This window comes from Callospermophilus lateralis, chromosome 1, assembly GCF_048772815.1.
Source record: "Callospermophilus lateralis isolate mCalLat2 chromosome 1, mCalLat2.hap1, whole genome shotgun sequence".
Taxonomy (NCBI): Eukaryota; Metazoa; Chordata; class Mammalia; order Rodentia; family Sciuridae; genus Callospermophilus; species Callospermophilus lateralis.
The window spans coordinates 44,774,902-44,796,405 of NC_135305.1; the positions used below are offsets into that span (position 1 = coordinate 44,774,902).

Here is a 21,504-nt window from a genome sequence, read left to right on the forward strand (position 1 = left end):
AACCCAAGGGCTTTAACCACTTAGCCACATCCACATTTCTTTTTTTTTTTCTTTTTTTTTTCCGGAGGCAAGTCTCATTGAGTTTCTTAGGGCCTTGCTAAGTTGTTGAGGCTAGCCTTGAACTTACTTATTTTCTTATCAGGTTATGGTCTATACAAAATAATGACTTTATTTCTTTGACTCAGATACAACATTGAGATTTTAAATCAGAACTTCTCTATATTCCCATATATTTTCCTGTAAAACACAATAGAAAAGAAAACAAGATCTGCCTATATTTGGCATGATTTAGCATGATCATGCTTTACAGAAAACCTCTTATTTCATAGTATGACATCAAGGACATTCTCACAGTTTCCTGAGAATCATATTTGCTCTGAATTCTGTGATGCTAATTAATACAATTAAATTAATTTATTAATTAATTAATTTATTAGGAGAATTTATATGAACAATCTTAGCAGGGAATATATACAGTAACCATTTCACAATTGCTTATTTCCCTTGTGGTTCAAAACAACAGCAAAGCTATTTATTCAATAATATCATCTATTTATATTTTTTCTGCCAATTAGTTCCTACATAGCCTTTTTTGCAATGACAGTTAATATTTTTCCGTAGTTATTTCATTTCCTTAGATTCCATCTAAATTAACACTGCCTCTGCTTCAAAATAGCTAAGGACTTCTAAGGGATCCTTATCTGTATGCATTTGGCTATATGCACTACAGAATATGAAATATTGGCACATTTGGCTTTCATTATTGTCCTTATGGCAATTGTACACAGAGTTGTCACAATGTTTTACAAAGTGATACAAAACATTACTTCTTTTCTGCAGGAAAGGGTAAGATTTTCAGTCATTTATCATTTATAGTGATAGTGTTTACTCATGAGATTATGGATGTAATCTGTATTACCTAAATTTTTCTGATTCTTATGATCACTTTGTTGTGATATTTGAGAATTATAGATGTTAGACATATACCGGATTATAAGGATCATTTTCAGGTAAAGAAACTTAGCTTTCAGACATTAAGTTTGAAATAGTCAGTGTTCAAAAAGATGATTGCCTTATTGTTTCAAATCCCAGTTGAGCTATTATATTCAACAGCCGCAAGACATCATTGTCATAGTGCTATTATTATTCCACTGTCAATCAAACTCATTGTTTTATTTTAGGAAATACAGTGCCATCTAAGTACTTACCTATATTCTCAAAAGAAGTCAATACTTTGGCTGAACTTAGTTACTTCATCATATTCATTTCACCTAACAACCTTCTTAGAATCAATAAATTCCTTTACTTTAGATGTACTCTCATTTTTACGTTTTTCAATGATGCTAATAAAAGTAAATATGGTATCAAGTCAATTCTTGAGTTGACTCCATAAGATAAATTAACTCTGGTATAATTGAATTCTTCATATATTAACTTATACTGTAATTTTTCAAGAAAATTTTTTCTTTAGCTACTTTAATTTATTTAATTATAAAGACATACGAACATCTATGAGTACTGTTCTGTTGCTGAGATTTTCACATTTTCACTTAGGTATTAGTTTCCCTAAAAATATATTTTGGAATAATACTGACTAGCTGAATGGAATATCACTTGAAAATTAAAAGGTATTTATTTATGTTGACCATGTGTTTTTTTCTTTACTAATTTCTCCTCTCTTGCTTTCTTGTATATATATATACAATTTTCTGTATATCTTTTCATGATGCTAGAGAGTTGGAAGATGACATTTCCCCCATTCTTTTGATGTTTTTTCCCTATACCTTTGTTTGATTCTTATTAGTTTTATTGAGATACAAATGACTTGTAATTGCCAATTGTAAGTAAAGTGTACAAATAGATAAGTTTGACTTATACGGGTAGCCAACACACCATCACTGCAAACAGAATAAGGAACCTCTTCTTTGTCCCCTGAAGGCCTTTCTTGAGCATGACTTTTATTCATGAGACATCTATATATCTTCTTTAGTAACACATTTTTTTTTCTAAATCTTCAACCATTTTTAATAACAGGGCTTTTCTCTAATTATTGAGATTAGGAAGCTCTTTATTTGAGTAAAAGTATCAAAAAAAGGATTGGGGGCTGGGGATGTGGCTCAAGCAGTAGCTCACCTGGCATGTGTGCGGTCCGGGTTCGATCCTCAGCACCACATACAAGCAAAGATGTTGTGTCAGCTGAAAACTAAAAAATAAATATTAAAAATTCTCTCTCTCTTTTTTTTAAAAAAAGGATCGGGCATACCTTTACATTTTCTTAGTGATGTGCTTCAAAGAAATTTTTAATTTTGATAAACTCCACTTTATTGACATTTCCCTTGATGAATTATACTTTCATGTTATATCTAAGAAATTTTTGCTTAACCCTGTCACAAATATTTTCTTCTGTTTTATTTTGGGCATTTTATAGTTTAGATTTTACATTTAACTCTAGGATCCGTTTTTGTTCCCTTTTCACAGTGAAAGGTATACATGGGGTTTGTTGTTTGTTTCCAAGTAGGGTAGAACATGGAAGAACGTTGTTTCAAAATGTCTTTTTGATTTATACTGGGATTGCTTTTGGATCTATAAACAACTGGAGGCAAAGGTATTTTATACAATAATAGTTTTCTGACCCATGGGTATAGTATGTATCTGCATTTATTTATTCATTCATTGTGTCTGTAAGTACTTTATGTTTTCATGTATGAAAATTACTCATTTCTAATTATTTAAAATCTTTCGTTTTACTTTATGTTTAATGCAAACTTGATCCTGAAATACACATTAGAATATTTTCATGTTCTTTTCTTATTACTCTGCATTATTTTTGCCTTTAGGAAATTCTGGGGGTTTTTTATGTACCTGATTGCTATCATGCTTTTCATTTTAATAGTATTTGATGTGGAATCCCTTGACATTGAAGGAGTTAAGAAGATGTTGCTTCAAAATATGCCATTTTGGCATATTGACTATTTTAAACTAAGGGCACTTGAAAAACAGCAACAGAAAGTTCAGTCTGACCTTCATACTATTTCTTAAAGGCAGGAGATGCAACTCTCATGAGAAAGATACCTCCCCTATACTGGAAGGAAAATAGCCTTCTTATCATTAAGGATGGAAGTTGAGCCCGAAAGAATTCTATATAGACCTTATTAAAATAATTTTCATCTTCTCACCTCTCCATATAATTTAGTTACTTTTTCACAATTTACTAGTCTTTGTCTAGTTCAGTATACCAGCATTACACTCTATTTGCATCTTTGGGATTTGATTTCCCTATGAGGGCCCTTATGTCACATAAAACTTACATTAAATACATTTGAATGCTTTTCTCCCATTGATCTGTTTCATATCAATTTAATTCACAGACTCAGATTAAAAAAACTAATAAATAAGCTAAAATGTTCCCTCCCCTACAACATTCCTAGAATAAGTGTGCAGGACAAGGATCCCTCATGAGAAGATATCTGGAAAGTTAAGTGAGTGTTTACATCAGCATTTTTGCTGTTGTGACCAAAAGGTCTGACAAGAACAATTAGTGGAAGACAAGTTTATTTGGGGCTCACAATTTCAGAGGTGTCAGTCCACAGATAGCTGACTCCATTTCTCAGAGCTTGAGGTAAGGCAGAACATCATGGCCAAACTGTGTGACAAGAGAAAGCAGCTGGTGACATGATGCCAGAAAGCAGAGAGAGACTTATTTCAGATCACAAAATATATACCCTAAAGGCACACCCCCAATAACTCATCTTCTCCAGTCGCACCCTACTTGCCTTACAGTCACCACTCTGTGAATTCCTATCAGGTAATTAATGCACTGATAGGATTAAGGCTTTCATAACCCAGTCCTTTCACCTTTAAAACTTCTTGCATTGTCTCCCACAAGAGCTTTTGAGGGTTGTCTAATATCTAAACCATAACAGTGGGTAATTGGGCAAAACCGTTGAGACAGAAGAGCTTGTCTTCTCGTATTAGGGAAACATTTAAGTAAGTTGAGGATTTCCTTTATAACAGAGGCAAATAAGTCTTTATTCATATAAAATACTGCCTTTTGTGGACTGGGATTGCATTTGGTGATAGAGTGTTTGCCTAGCATAAGTGAGGCACTGGGTTCGATTCTCAGCACCACATACAAATAAACAAAATGAAGCCCATTGACAACTAAAAAAACTAAAAAAAATACTGTCCTTTAAAACATGTTATATTCATCTAGGTTTATAAAGAATAGTTAATTGTAGCTTCATTAAGAAGTTCTACCTGTCAGCCTCATGTTTCTCAAAATTGGTTTCTATTGAAAACACCTGCAGAGCTTACAAATTTATACAAGACTGAGTCATATGCCCAGCATTTCTTATTCTAACTTTGACTGAGAATCATTGATCTCAATAAATACCCTGGCCTTTTCTTTATTGTCAAGACCCCCTGCTATCTGTACTCTGAAACAAGTATTTTGGGTCTTCAGTGTTGGAGAAATGCAAACCAGTCTAGTAGTTCCAAAGTTTTTAAATTACTCTAATAATCACCTCATGGCTCAGCAGTAACTCCTTCCAACTATTGATAGAGTCCTGAGTAGGGATTTTCAATATGGCATGTTTATTAAATCAACCAAGGCAAGTTAAGTATTACTGTGAAGAACATGGAGGTTTATAACTAGAAATTTAATTCCTTTAAGAGATGTGGCATATTCAGATGTAGGACATATCATTTAAGGAATTTGTCCATTTTGTCTAAATTTTCAAAATTTGAAGCATACCATTCTTAATATAGTTCTGTATTATACTTTAAATGATTTTAGTGAGTATATTATTTCTTTTCTAACATTGCTAATTTGGGTTTTGTCTCATTTTTTTCTTGAATAATTGTTATGGTCTTAGTAATTTTTTAAAATTTTTCAAATAATTCATTTTTAGTTTTATTATTTTTATCCCTTATTTTCTATAGTTTTTCTAATTGCACTGATTTCTTTTCTTCCTGCTGCTTAATTTCAATTTAATTTGTTTTCTTTTATAATTTGATAAAAAAGAAATTTGAAACATTGCTTTGATGCCTCTATTCTAGGATAAGCATAATAAAAATATTTAATGGTATACATTTTCATATAAGTACCACTTTAACAATATCCCACCTATTTTTATAGATTATGTTTAATTTTCACTCAGTTTTAAATATTTTCTAATTTTAATTTTGATGATTTTATGAATCATAGGTTATCTAGCAGAGTATTGTTTAGGTTAAAATATTTATGAATTTTCTAGCTATATTTACGAGATTTATATCTAATTAAATTTTGCCAAAATCAGAGAATATGCTTTGTATTTTGCCACATTTTTGAGATTATTTGATGATTTGATAATTTTTAATCCATTCTTTTGTTGACAGTCATCTGGACTGGATCCATAAATTGCCTACTGTGAATTGTTCTGCTATAAATATTGATGTGGCTATACCAGTACACTATGCTGATTTTGGTTCTTCTTAATAAATACTGAGAAATGGGATAGCCAGGTCATATGATGGTTTCATTTCTAGTTTTTGTGAAAAATCTTTATACTGCTTTCCATAGTGGTTGTACTAATTTGCATTCTGAGCTGATAGATGTTTTTAAAATACTTTAATAATGCCACTTCATTGTCTAACTCATATTGTCAAGAAATTTGATATGATATTTATGAACGCGATTCTTCTGCATATAATGTATTTTCCTTTCAAAGCTCCAAGATTTTCTGTTTTTCTTTATTATGTTTAGAATTTAGATATTATGTGCCTAGGGCTTTCCATTGGTGGGTGGAGATGGCCTATTTATTCTGATTGAGGTCTGCTATTCTCAGCTCTATAGTGTAATGTATTTTTTGCAAACTCTCAGTCATTAGCTCCTTTAATAGTTTTTCTGACCTGTTTTTTCTCTACATTCTGTTACGGAAAACAATTACACATGTTTTACAATAGTTGGTATTTTCTCCCACTACTCTTGGATGCTTTTTTAAAAATTTATTTTTAAGCTATTTTTTTTTTCTATTTGTGTCTCAGTTTGGGTAATTTCTACTTATCTTTCATTAAGTCCACTGATTGTTCTCTCGTCTATCTAAACATTACAGTGAATCCTTCAGAGATTTTTTTTTGTATCTGCTATTTTAATTTTATTACATTTTTAATTTTATTCTTTCTCTGGTTTCAATTTTCCCATCTGTGCTTCATACTTATTCTTGTGTACTATACAACATTTTTTCAAGTGTCTTTAATATTAATTATAATTAGTTTAAATTGTTTCTGTTTTACATGAAGCAAAGTACCATATAGCTATAGGTGTTCATGGGTTTTCTCTCATTGAAGGTGATTGAATTTTCTTAGATTTCAAGCTAGTGGGTTTGTCATCAGTGGGGGTTTGAGGAGGTCTCCAGAGATGGGGAAAACCTATTCAGACCTTTTTGTTTCTTGATCACATCTCAGAAAATAATCTAAGGACCAGTCAAGTTTTGTTGCAGAGAAAGAGGTCTATTACAAAATGATAATTACACATTCAAGGGTTGTGTGTGGGTGAGCTCAAAGGCTAAGTCATGCCCTACATAAGTAGGTTGTGGTTTAATTGTTCTGAGGAATTAATATTCATAAACAGGGATTGAATATGGCTGAAGTTCTCTGGAAATGGGAGGTTCCTCTGTAGAATTCTGCTCAGCTTAAATAGTATTTAATTATGCAGTTGAGGGGTGTGTGAATACATATGGTAATCAGCCTTAATGAGCAAAGTGGAAGTTAGGTAACAAGGAATTTTTGGTATGCCTGTGGGAGAAACCACTTGGAGCTAACTTTAGTGTGTGCCCACCTTGTGGTTAGACAGACTGTTGTTTGTCCAATCAGATATTAGCAGCAGGCCTGTGGTCCAGCAGGGGCACAGGATGCCTGTTGCTAACTGTCCCAGCTCTTGCATGAGCTCAGCTCATGAGCCAACAGTTCCAGCAAGAGCTATTTCTCTTGGCGTATTTCTTCTGCTTTCCTATCTCAAGTTGACCTGCCATCTAGCTCTTAGGAAAATACAAAGAAAGTTATGGTTTTCCATATTATTCAGCTTTATCTTATTTGTTTATTAAAAAAATACTTCTTTCTTTCTGTATTTTAAGTGAATCCAGAATCTGTACGTGACTTGATATTTCACCAGTATCTTACAAACTCCACTGTGCAACCTTGGTACCTGTTTTTTTTGTTTGTTTGTTTGTTTGTTTGTTTTTTTAATACCAGAGATTGAAATCAGGGGCACTCAACCACTGAACCACATCCTAAATGCTTTTGTATTTTATTTTAGAGACGGTCTCATTGAGTTGCCTAGGGCCTTGCTAAATTGCTGAGGCTGTTTTTTAACTCTCTGGTTTTTGAACTCTCAATTCTCCTGCCTTAGCCTCCGAAGACGCTGGGATTACAGGCATGTACCACCATGGATGGCCAACTTGTTCAATTTTATACCAGCATCCACTCCAAACACGCAGGAATTTAATCTTTTCCAAATGAGAAAATCTGATTAATTTTAATTCAGCAATATTCAAAACTGATACCCAACTTTTCTCCATAGCTATCTGATTTTGTCTTTTCCGTCATCATAATTAAATAAAAATATAAACCTTTTTTAATATTTTAAAACTCATCTTCAGTCTTTTTTTTCTTTTTCTTTTTTTTTTTTCTATGTAACCACAACAGATTTGAAGTATTGTTTTCAAGGTTTTGAAAGCCAGTTAAGGGCAAAACCAACCATGACACTCAATGGATTAGAGCAACCAAATTTTTGCCTATTCTCTTGCTCAAGAAAATAAATTAATCTTTTCTCATGATATTAGGCAGTTTGCCTCATGCTGTGTTTTAGCATAAACTGACTCACTTTCTCACACTTTGTAAGGATTATGCTATTAAAAATGTGCTTGGAGACAGTGTTAACATTCAGGTCTTTTGAACAGTGTCTGGAAGAGAGAAGAATGGATGCAGAAGTCATTTGAAATTCACCATCATCTTTAATTAGACTTATTTAATCCTGCAGGCTCAACAGATGAGCCTATATAGATCAAGTAAGGTTTTGTTAGTGTTTCTAACATGAACCTAGATATTAGCTGATGGGCTTGACACAGACTGAGGCTTGATGAGGAAAATGATGTTGGGTGTGTTTGTAGTTCCACAGAAACTATGACCTCTAATGATGAGAGTACACTTAAAGGTTGTAGGGGTGCTTTCATTTCTAGCTTCCTGGAGGAATTTGTTACAGATTTGCTTAGAATTTTCCTTGGCTTAATAGTCAGTTATAGGTTTGCTAGCTAAGTTATCTGACATAAGCAGAAGTTAAGTTCTCATTAGAACAAACATTACTGTGAGTCTGTGCTGCTTTGCATTTGATTATCATGCTTATTTTCTCTGATTAAAAGTGATTCATATGTTGAAGACGAATGCGGAGGGAATCTTAGAGCAAGGGCATAATATCAGGCAAATGTTCAAACTTCTGTTCTGTAGATGGAGATTACTCTTCCTCAGCAGCATCTACAAACGTACTGATTTATTGCTAGTTCCATAAAACCAGAAATGTTTAAAACATGCTAACTTAATCACATAATGTTAAGCGTCTCTGCATTGATGCTTGCAGAAGTACTGCAAAGTCACATTACCAAGGAATATTAAGGCACATTCAATATTCTTCTCTAGTTGGAATTACTTTATAATGACACAGTACTTATTTCAGGCATTTCATCAAGGATTAAAAAGTGCATTACTGATGATGAAACTTTCTGTGTCCTTGCAAAAATTAGAATTTAGAGTAAAATCTCATTAATTCAGACATCGGTGTTTCAGAATTTGCTGAAATTTAGACAAACATTAAACTGGCGGTTAAACTCATACCACCTATAAAGAAAGTGCTTTCTACAAAACTGCATACTGTAATACTGATTAAGCTACTTAAGAGGAATCTTTAAACACCCTTGATTTCCTCAGAAAATCAGGTTTAGTTCAAACTAATCTGTGTGTTTACTGATTTTCTATACGTTTATTATTATAACTAATTCTTAACGGTCTTTGTAAGTCATACTCTTGTAATCTAATTTTCAGGACAATTAGTAAATGTTGTATAATAAATTTGAATTATTTTTCTTAAAAGATACTATGTTTTAGGCTCCCTGTAATGTAAATTTTTCTTCCAAACTGGTTACTACTAGTAAGATTTCTGGCCTTTCATCCCATTTAGTTATGTAATTGGTGAATATGACAAAAATTCTTATACAACCCCTTTTTATTTTTAGTAATGAAATATAAAATTTAACCTGAGAATCTATGTGTCCAGCTTAAAGACTACATTTAAACAGATAAAATATTACAAGTTAAACAGCGTCAGAGCTCTCAGGGAACACTTACATCCAAACTCCTAGGATATGGGCTCTATCTTATTCCATCATTAATGTTTTGGACTTTTTTCATACCACATACACCAAAATACACTAATTGTTGCTTTATTTATTTGAGAGCAGGTGCAGAGCATGCTTGGCTCAGACTTTCTTCTGTGTCCCTGATCTTTATATTTGTCTGCCCACATAGGGCTGCATTCAAGACTGATGGCTCAAGGATGGCTTGCAGATATCTGCTGGGTTGGTGACCAGGAGTAGGTTCATCCAATTATGAAGCAAAGGACTAGAAAGATCATTTGGCTGCCTGCGTAAAATCAGCTTCTGCAAACAGCTTCATCATTAATAAAAATCATATTTTTATCTTCATCTGACTGATTCATACATCAGCTGTGTTGGTACCGACATGGTGGTCATTGAGAATTAACATAAATAACCATATAACTATATATATGGTCAGATGTTTTATAACTGACTCCACAGGCAAAAATAGCCTCAATTCACAGTGTTCATGGCTTTGGGCAGTTTAAATACTCCTTTCCTAGCAAATTTCAATCTCTGCATGTGACATCGTCAAATATAGGACAGAGAAGTACAGTGATTCATCAGTATGTAGTGCTTCTCTACACAGATGCAATACAGAAAATAATCTCAAGGACACGTGTAATTTATAATGTGGTAAAGTAATCAATGATATCTATATTGCTATACTTGCCTCTTGAGGTGTTATGTTCCTGGTGTCCAGTGACTTCCTTTAGTAACTTCCTAGGCCAATTTCATATATATATATGAATCTTCATAAAGAGGAATACAATTGTAAGCACTAGATTGCAGCTATTAAAATATTTGTTTGATTAAGTTCCATTGATTTATATTTTGGCTTTTACTGAGCATGAACTATTAATTCTGTTATTTTTCTATATTCAAACTTCATAATTTTTTTTTTCAAATTTCCCTGGAATTAGCTGCCAAGAGAGAGGAATTTTTTCCTCCTTTGGTGAAGGAAGTGTTTCTTGAGTCAATTATTCAGTGTTGTTTAATTATAATGAGATTTGCTTTCTCATATGCAAAACATTTTTTGACAATGATCCTGTTTACACCTTTATACAATTTGTAGAATCAATGAGATGATAAATGTAAAGCAACTAGGATAACTATTGGTACAACTGAGATCTCCTTGCTTGATCATAGCTACACCTAACTTGTAGAGTGTCAAATTTGCAGCATAGGTGTTAGTGTAGGGTTAGATTTTAGGAAAGAGATTCCATGGGAGATGAATTAGTATGTAGCAACACTTGGAGTTGTATCTAAGGAGAACTAAATGTCAGAAGAATGAGGGAAATGAACATTGGTCATAATAGGAGAAAACAAATGGAAAACAGTAAATGAAATGCATTTCTTTAAATTCAATGTCCACAAATGTGTGAAAGACTCAATTGGCCTAATGCATCTGGTGCCTAATGGGTGACAAATCATGGTGTTGGCTTTGCCGCTGTAAGTCATTACAGAAAAAGGAACATTTTCTGTCTTTTAGTGTAGACACTGACATCTAAGTCTACCAAGGGACATTTGTAGAAAATACAAATACAAAATTGGAAAAATCCAATTTATTATGACGGATGGAAAGTAATTACCATCAGAATTTGGAAGACAGTGTTCCTAACTATGCTCTCAATTCCATGACTAACCATACAACTTTTCAGCTAGTATTTAAAGCTCTGTAATAATATATATTTGAATTCATTTATTACAAGTGCTCCTCTCAAGATTGTAATATTTACGATACATAAATATTTCAGCTTATTTTTGGTGTCTGTTTCATAATGCCTAGTTATGCTATTAGAGTACCAGAAGGAAATGCATTTAATATTTATTCATGTTGTTTAGATGAACTGTCACTCTGTAAATAATTGGTTTTATGAAATGGAAAACATTATCAATGAAGTAAGCACATGATCAGGGATTGTATTCATGATCCTGGCAGCTGGCCACATTGGCATTTTATGTCAAATATATTGACATAAATTCAAAGCAGCCAGCATGCCTATCCCTGTGGCCAGTTGCTAGAGACTTTGTTGTCACTGAGGCAGTTTGAATCCAGCATTAAGGCCCTAAAAATGAAATAAGGATTGAGTAAAGGATTGGAATTTTCATTATATAAAATCATAAGGAGTACTTTACCAATTGGGGGACTTTAACTGGGTCTGTCTGGATGAAGAAAATGGTGGTTTCCACAGCATGTTAGAAAAATTAAAGAAAATATTTATAAATGGTAAGAAATCACACATTTCTGATTAGAAAACTTAATGAATCTATCAATTCAACATAATCATTCTCAACTGTTTACTTTGTGGACATGGACAACCTGATATTATAATTCATTTAGAAATTCATGCAATCATAATATTCAAACAATCCTGAAAAAAAAGCAAATTTGTAAGAATCAAGTATATATATAATACCCCAAAGCTTCAGTTGTTTGTTTTTTTTTTTTCTTTTCTCTCTTTTTTTCTTTTTTCCTATCCAAAACCCTCTCTAGACACTTCAGTTGTTAAGATAGGGTGACCCTGACAAAAAGACAGCTATACTAAAGTTTTCTCTGAGTTAAATTTCCGGAAGATCAATTTAAGCAAGAAGATATGTTGAACATTTACACAAAATTAAAATAGTTAGCAAGGTTAAGGTGTCCTTAAAGTGAAAAATGATGTTTTAGAAATAAACTAAACTGAAAGGAATTCTTAGACACAATGTCATAGGACAATTGGGGAAAAGAATGCCTTAGTTAAATAATTTATATTTAATTTTCCCATTTTTCAAAATGTATTAGAAAACTTGTAATTAATAGTAATAGTAAGGCACAATTATTATTTTACTTTTGATGAAGCAAATATTAACAGTGAATTTGGATAATCTTTCTTAATTTATTTTATATTTAAACTTTTATAATTCCATATATTCCACTATTAAATCTCTTGGCAAGATATTTGATCATGTTTTATAGTGTTGGGTTTTTTTTGTACTGTTGAATATGTAATGCTAATGTTTTGTTTAGTATATTTGCATCTATATTCATAAGAGATAGTGTGCACAGGTCTCTTTTCTTGCGATGTCTTTGCTTTTGGTAATGGGATAATACTGCCTTCTTTAAACTTTTGGAAGTGTTTTTGAAGAATTGCTAATAGTTCTTTAAATGGTAATAGAAATTCACTAGTGAAGTCTTCTTGACATGGGCTTACCTACATGGGTACATCTTTGTTCACTCTTTCATTCTCATCATGTAATTGTGCATATAATTTTTATTTCTTCTTGACTAAGTTTTGGTAGTGTATATCTTGCTATCCATTTTCCATTTCATCAAAGTTATCAAATTCATTATCATATATTTTTTTCTAATGATTTTTTTTTCTGTAATATTGGTAGTGATGTCCTTTCTCTTGTTCCTAATTTTATTGATTTTGATTTTGGCCTTTTTTTTTTCCTTTGGTCAGTCTCACTAAATTTTCCTGTTTCTGTTAAAGAATCAACTTTTAATTTTGTTCAGTAACTCTCATTTTTCTTATTCTTTGTTTCATTTAATTTCACCAGATCCTATATTGTTATTTTTTCTATCTGTTTGATTTGTGTTCAGTTAGCTTTTCTCCCCCAGTATCTTGAAATGGGAGGCTTGGTTATTGCTTTGAAATTTTTCTCCTTTTGGAATAAAATTGTTTACATTTACATAGTTCCCTGCTTTTCACAATTTGAGAGTGGAGGTTTTTGTTGTTGTTGTTGCTGCTGCTGTTGTTGTTTGTTTTTTCTTTTTTATTTCTAATTTCCTCACAATATTTTCCTTTGATATATTGACTACTTTGGAGTGTGGTGTTATTAACTTCCACAATATTGTTAATTTCTTTTCATTATTGATTTCATATCAATTCTATTGTGGTTGGAAGTCATACTTTTTAATATTTTAATATTTTTAAATTTACTGAGGGTTATTTTATGATCTGTCCTGGAAAACTTTCCAAATGGACATGAGAAGAAAGTTCATCCTTCTGTTTTTGGGTGGAGTGCTCCATCTTCCTGTTCCACCTGGTCTATAGAGTTGCTGTTTACTTGTTGCTCTTCCTCATAATTTTCTGTTTGGAAAGGGGATCATTGTTTCCAACTCATATTGTTGAAATACTTCTTTTCCCATTCAGTTTTACCAGTTCTGATTTGTGTATTTTTGTGAACTTGGCTGAGGTTCTTATATGTTTTATAATTGTTATATCTTTATGATGGAAGGTTCATTTTTAAAAATTATAGTGTTCCTCTCTCAAAAGCCTCATTGATGTGTTATATTACATCTGGCCTTATAATTTAAAAGTTCCATGTTCAAACATAATTGCAAAATTTTTAAATTGTAATCTTAATTTTTTAGCCAGTATGGTAAAAGGCTGCAAGGTATATGTAGAAAATCAATTTATAATGTTTTGATTTTATAAATTTCATGTGCTTAAATAACATTTAAAAAAAATGAATATCAGGGGCTGTGGTTGTGGCTCAGTGGTACAATGCTTGCCTAGCACATGTGAGGCACTGGGTGCGATCCTCAGCACCACATTAAAAAAAAAAGTAAATAAAATAAAGGTCTAAAAAATGCAATAATATTAATAAATACATAAATAAGTAAATATAAATTGTGTAGTGTGGTAAATGCTGACATAGAAGTACCTGAGCATGTTCAATCCATAAAGGTAAATGTAGGGTTTATTCTGGATGAGGCAATTGTTTTGTTTGAATGATTGTTTATGAGAAAATATAAGAACTAACCTGATAACTTAAAGAATGAAACTAAAGAGGTTCTCTGAGGGAAGGAGTGAGGATTTGTAGGAAACCACAGTGTATGCACTGGTATAGAAGAGAAAATTTGCTGCACTTGATTGGTGACCTGAAAGAAAAACTTGACCCAAAGTTAAGTACTGATGTGGGAAAACAGTGAGATATTAAAGGAAAGATATGATAAAGCCTTTTTAGGAAATTTATTTATTCTACACCCATTTCTTACCTCCAACTAAGTAACTCGTGTTAAGAATTTGTCAAGCAATAAAGCTGTTGCTCACATCGAACAGAGAGGTATTTGGAATGTGGACTTCAAGGATAACATATCTCATTTAAAAAATAACTGTACCTTTGTGTTAAAACTTTTTGTATATATGTGACTGCATGACTAATATGATTCTATAACACTCAGAAAAAATGAGAAATTGTATCCCATCTATGTATGATATATCAAAGTGCATAAAATTGTATTCCACTGTCATGTATAACTAATTAAAACAAATAAGAAATTAACAACAACAACAACAAAAAGTGGGCCTGCACTGCTACCACCATGGTTGTTGCCTCTGATTCCACTGCTGCCAATCTGAGGTCACCTGGAGGTCTTCTGTCTGGGTGCTGCTGCCACAGAAGAAACTGCTGCCCTGGATGCAACTGAAGCGAACACTGCTGCTGACCCCTGGAGATCGCCTGGTGATGTCTCCTCCATAGCTGCAGTTGCAGCTACCATTGCATCCACAGATAATTTTGACCAGCTGCCTGCTGCCCACAACTACTGCCACTACAGCTACTACCACGCCTAGAGGACTGCTTTGGGGGAGACTCTATGTTTGGTTGCACATGGCTGCATGCATTTTGTGACATCAGCCAGGCTCTGGTGCCCAGGTGCCAGTAGGTTTACCACCACAAGAGCCTCTGGAGACTCCAACTGGGACTTGCAGGTCCATTATGGAGGTACCTGTGGATTTGGAGGATCCTGGGGTCTTCCTGCTGAAGACTGCTGGTGGCTCTTGTCTTGCTTTTGCATCTCAGGTTTGCTCCTTTGCATGAGTGTATCCCTGGTGGTCTCTCTGCCAGTAGGAGCAGCACTGAGATATTGGGACTATAGCGTGGCTGAGCCAGAGGTATCTGAAGCATAGATCAGTGGGATAGAGACTGGGTTTGTGAGGGCTGATCTGGGTTTGGTGATCCCCAGAGACATCAGAGATAGGACTGAGTTCTAAACAAATTTTAAAGAAGAATTAACACCCATACTCTTCAAAATATTCCATGAAATAGAAAAGAAAGGAACCCTTCCAAACTCATTCTATGAGGCTAATATCACCCTGTATCAAAACCAGACAAAGACACATCATGTACTCTTATAAAATTTGACAGATAGTTACACAGAAATATAGTAGCCTGAAGTGACTCATACAAGTTTTGTGAAATTTAGTCATTTTCCACATCTATATAGAAAATCAGTAGGGGATTCATAGCTCTGACCCTAAACTTGTCCACTTACCCAATGACCATTATTGTCTGCTTAAGCACTCCTAAAATGTTAAAAATATATTTCTAGTTCTTCATTGTTATGACTAAAAATGATATCAACAGGAAGATTCTCTTGCAACAATTGTTCTACGAATAATATCTATTACTTTTATGGATATTTTAAGCCATGTTTCTATTATTTGTAAGAACCATTGAATTTTACAATTCTTATGCACAGATGCAAAATTGAATGTAAGACTAAAGGGAAAATTTTCATGACCAAATCTTTTTATCTGGATTTTTACACTTTGTGACTGAGAAGATACGTGTGGGTCTACTTTATATGTAATCATAATGTAATTGAAAAAATACACATGAAAAGATAAGAGTACATTGCCAAGGTAAAACATGTTAAAGAGATACTCAATAGAAAGGACATTCTGGGAGTTGACAGGTCTTTGAACACTTTACAAATGACTTGGGACAGGAACTGACTCTTGAAAATTAACTATACAGAATAACAAGAAGGAAAAGAAGACTGAGTGAAATGTGAATATGGTAAAGTGTTCCTTGTTCAAAGCAAATGTGTGTCTTTGAAGAGAAAGACAGAGTTAGTTTAAGAAAGAACTATTAAGAAAAGAAATGAGAGAGGAGGAAGTTAAGGTAAGAAGACATTTGGTGGCTGAATGCTCTGTTACGGCAAATAGCATCTAGGGTGCTTTAAATACATTAAGTGTGGAATGACATGATTAAAGTAATAGTTGAATAAAATTATACCAGCACTGGAGTTAAAAATGAAAATTCTTAAATTTTTGATATGGATGATACATTTTATTTTAAAATATCCATCTCTGAAGATGGCAAAGTATAATCACTGGACAACTGAATTTTTTAAAAAATCATATTTTATATTATTTCATACATATTAAAGCTCTGACACATACTTGTGTATATATGTATGTATGTGTGTGTATATATGTGTAAGCATGTTTACTTATATATGCATCTATTAATGTTGGAGGGAGTAGGATAAGGAGTTTCTCAGATTGTTATTAAAAGACTATTTGATGCTAAACTATTTGTAAAAAACATCGAACTTTGCAATTCTGCAAATGATCCCAAAGTCTCTAGAACATCTTTGCTCAAGACTTCTAACAGAAGATTATTGTACATTGTTATTGAGTAACACAGAAAAAAAAATAATTAGTAGAATTACTGATTTTAAAAACATTAGCTAAAAGGCCATGTATATTTCCCTGGAAAGGAAATAATTGCTGTGTTGAACTCTTTTTATTTGAGTTCATCCTTATTGTACATACTGTTACAAAGTAGGTTCTTGGGACATTTTAGCATCTATTATAAAAATCTTGGGAGAACCAATGATAACAATGTAATTACTGTGTCAACTGCCTGGTCATTATATATCATTTACAGTTACTTTTTTAATTAAAAAGCTCAATGAAGATTCAGTCATTATCTGCATAGTGTGAATGAACACAAGAGCTAATTGTGATAAAATACTTCAGATGAGGCTTCAGAGAGTGCATTTGTAACTAGATCTGTATCTAAGTGCTTTTGAAAAATGCAACTTAGAAAATTAAGTCTGGTGCAATCATTTCCCTGATTAATAATAAGAAGAGACATCTCTGTACTCAGTCTACTTTTCTCCCTGTTTATAGATAAGATGAGAGAATTTGGTGTTTAAAAACCAATAAATAAATAAATAAATAAAAGAAAAAAAAAACTTCTATTAAATGAAAGTACTTATACATATCACTCCTGAAGAACAATATAAGCTTCAAACAATAAAGAATTGTACTACAAGCAAGAACTGTGGTTCCAGACCAAGACCACAGGATGTAGGTGATATTTCTGTGAGTTGGTATCTTGTGAGGGAATTTGGAAGCTGAGGGATACTTGGAGAAATGCTACAACTTGTATCTTCAGTTTGAAGATCAAGGCACTAAATTAACAAATCTTCCATCCTTTTGTCAACATTTCTTGCTGCTATGAATAAATAGCATGACAAGACCAATTTTAGAAGAGGAAAAGTTTATTTGGCACTCTTGGTTTCAAAGGTCTCAGTCCATTCATGGCTGATTCCATTTCTCTGGGCCAGATCTGTGGGGAAGAATATCATGGTAGAAAGATGAGGCAGAGGAAAGCAGCTCAGGACTTACACCAGGAAACCGAAAGCAACTTCTCCTCTCATTAAGGACAAAAATATGTACCTCAAAGGCAATACCCCAATGCTGTGCTTCCTTTAGCCACACCCTACCTGTCTACACTTACTATCCAGTTAATCTCTATCAGGGGATTAATGCACTCATTGGGTTAAGGCTCTCATAACTCAATTATTTCACCTCTAAGCTCTCTTGCATTGTCTCACACATGAACCTTTGAGGGACAATTGCTATTTAAACTATAAAACCTTCTTTCAAAAGTTATATAAAATGACAACAAGAAAGAACATATATTCTCTTTCTGGTGAAGCTAGGAGACAACAAACTCCCTAAATTGACAAATAGGTGAAAGGACTAACCCTAGCTATGGTGAGCAATAGGGATTCCCATGGTAAGGAGCAGGACAAAGATGCCAGTTACTTCTCTGAAGTGTACGTTTAAGGAAGGGGGTTGACCTAACTTAAGGTCAGAAGCCTAAATTCTATGAAAAGTAGCTATGGTATACATGGGTTCCTCTCTAATCTCTAAACTTTATTTAACTCTGAGAAATTAGATAATGGATATAAATAAGGAAACACACACACACACACACACACACACACACACACACAAAAAGCCATATTTACCAACAGCAGTCTAGTTCCATGAGAGAAGAGAAGACCATTTTTCCTTATCAAAAACAAACAATATATTTGCACAAATTTCTAAGTTAGGAAAAAAATAAAGACCAAATAAAGTAAAAATAAGGTAAATTATCATAAACCTGGGATCCAGGTTTGTTTATTTTCCCAGGAGAACATATTTCATAGAATTGTCCCAAATTAAAAAATAAATAAATAAGAATAATAAGCTGGGCATGGTGGTGCACACCTGTAATCTCAGTGACTCCCGAGACTGAAGCAAGAGAATTGTGAGTTCAAAGCCTGGCTCAGCAAAAAAGTGAGATTCTAAGCAACTCAGTGAGACCCTCTTTCTAAATAAAATACAAAATAGGGCTAGGGATGTGGCTTGGGGGTCAAGCACCCCTGTGTTCAATCTCCAGGAACCACCCCCTCAAAAAAAAACTTAAAAAAACTAAAAATTATAAAAAGTTATTATTTATATACATATATACATACATACAAAAATAGGGAAAAATGAAAATTTCTGTGACTGAAAATACACATTTTTTCTCATGATTTTTTTTTTTAAACTGGCAATGTCTTACTATGCTGCCCTGTATGCATATATTGAAAAAGAAGAAAACTGACTTTGGGGAAACACAGTTCTATAGTTATTGAAAACTCTTTAGTGATTTCTTAGGGATTGGGAATAAAGATACAGTATGGGTAGAAATGTCAGCATGAGAAAATATGTTTTAACCAGGAGAAAATTTTAAACTGCTCCTAATTGTATTGGTGGTTACACAAATTTATTTATGTGTTAAAATTAATAAACTTGTACAAAAAAAACATTGAATGTTACTTTATAATTTGAAAAAAATTAATAAAAAATGAAAACCAGCAAAAGTTTCAGAAACCTGAACACATATATATCAGTTATTTTTTGTAACTTTCAAATAATCACTTATAATTTCTTTTTATATTAAATCCAATTATTCTTTCAATTGATGAATGCTATTGTGTAGAGCATCATTTAGACCCTGACTTAGTACATCAAATTGCAATTAAATTTAAAATGTCTATAACATATTCTAGGTGGCTAAACTATGCTATATTTGAGTGATTTTTAGCTAATGGTGTTTTTCTGTTTACTAAGAGTTTATTCTACCGTAAGTTCTCATACCATCTCCTGCTACTGGAAATATAGTATGCCCTTGTGTGTGTGGAAGAGTAAATATTAATATTGACTGGAAGTGGCATTGCAAAGATTCCGGAATAACTAGCCACTTAAAACCTTTAATTAAATAACACTTTAAATCTTTATGGGATTGTCCATTTCTATTTTGAAGATAGTATTATGTTTCTTGTGAAACTAGGGCTTCTTCACTTGACAATTATTCAAATATTCCATGGACACAGTTTGGTTAAAACCTTTATGACATGTATGCACTAATACTGCTTTCTCTCTTTCTCTCTCTCTCTCTCTCTCTCTCTCTCTCTCTCTCTCTCTCTCTTATTGTTTTCTGCCATTACTAAAAAAATCACTACATATTTACCAAGTCTTTTCATGATATTGAAAACTGATCTATCTTAATGTTTTGAGTTATAGAATGTTCCTATAGAGCGTTCCTAGAATCTTTCTTCAGCATTATTACATTTTGCTTATATTTTTTATAACCAGTTCTAAAACATCAATAACATATTCAGCTAAACTTTAGTATTTTGTCTTTTTATATGATGAAATACTAAAAAGTCTGAAGTACTCATTACTAAAATATTGGATATTTTGTATTTAAACATCATAAATCCATACTTTCAAATTAATTTTCAAATAAGTTTGAATTTTTTTCTGGATTGTATTTCTACAACAATCAACCATATTACAGTTTCATACTAACACTATCTTAAATATTAAGAGCTTCATTTCCTCATTTGAGAAAGTTGAAAAATTGAATCCCAAACATGTATCTGTAGTTGCACCCTGGCCCTTAAAATTCAGATAATAAAATAAGCTAATTTCTTCAACACACTATTGAGCTCAAACCGTTTGCGCCTACAAGCCAAGTCACCAAGTCATTTAGGATTAGGACCTTCTAATTTACTATTTCACAGTGTTTTCCACATACTTGTATTTCACACTTGTCTTTTCATTCAAGACTCTGTTTCAATGCCTCCTCCTCAGAAAACCCTTCTCACATTCCTAATCAGTATACCTCTCATCCTGTATCTGCCTTCCTGCCTTATTTTTTTCATAGCAATTAACAATGACAGATATTTTATGTAGGTTTGTTTTGCTTGTTAATGGACTTCAAGGAAGCTCTAGAAAGACAATAGATTTACACTTTTCCATCTATGCATAGCACCTAGAACACAGGCATATTCCTAAATACATTTGATGAATAAATGTGTGTTGAAAGGTCACATGTGAGTCTGAGCAATGAAAATCAGTCATTAGCAGATGAGAAACTAGACTTTTATATTCTTTTAGGTTGGGCTGGGGTCATCTCTGCTTCCATATTTCTCCATGCCAGTATCCAGAAAATTGAAAACCTAAATTCAAATGACTGCCCATACTTGAAAGGAAAATAACAATAACATCTTTGTAAAATGATTTGTAATTCAGACTCTTCACTAATTTAACTAGCCTTTCTTCCAATTGCTTGAAAAAGTTCTTACATTTTATCTGCTTGTTTTCAATTAAAATTAAAAAAAGATTTTTGGGAAAATATACTACACTATAAGCCTAAACAGAAATATTTTTTAAATAAGAAAGGTTTTAATTAACTACTAAATATTGAAATTATCATAATACATATGAAATTACTTCCAGTAATTTTATATTTGAATACTGTAAAACCTAATTATTGAGATAAAATGTGATTTAAAGAAAATTTATAAATTAAAAAGAATAAATTTGTCCATGTTATTACTTCATAGAATATAAGTAGTGACTAAAATTTGAACTCTCCAAAATTAAAGACAGGCTTGTTTTCCTGGCATACTACTTGGAACTTGCAAACAGCTCAATAATTATTTATTGAGGAGAAAAATTACAAGTTCCTTACATAAGTTTAGATT

The 21,504-nt window shown here is 32.7% G+C and overlaps 1 pseudogene; it reads left to right on the forward strand.

The window, feature by feature from the left end:
- LOC143397457 (phosphatidylinositol N-acetylglucosaminyltransferase subunit C-like) overlaps window positions 1-14,971 on the forward strand; it is a 136,411-nt pseudogene extending 121,440 nt beyond the window's left edge.
- Window positions 14,972-21,504: the final 6,533 nt, after the last annotated feature.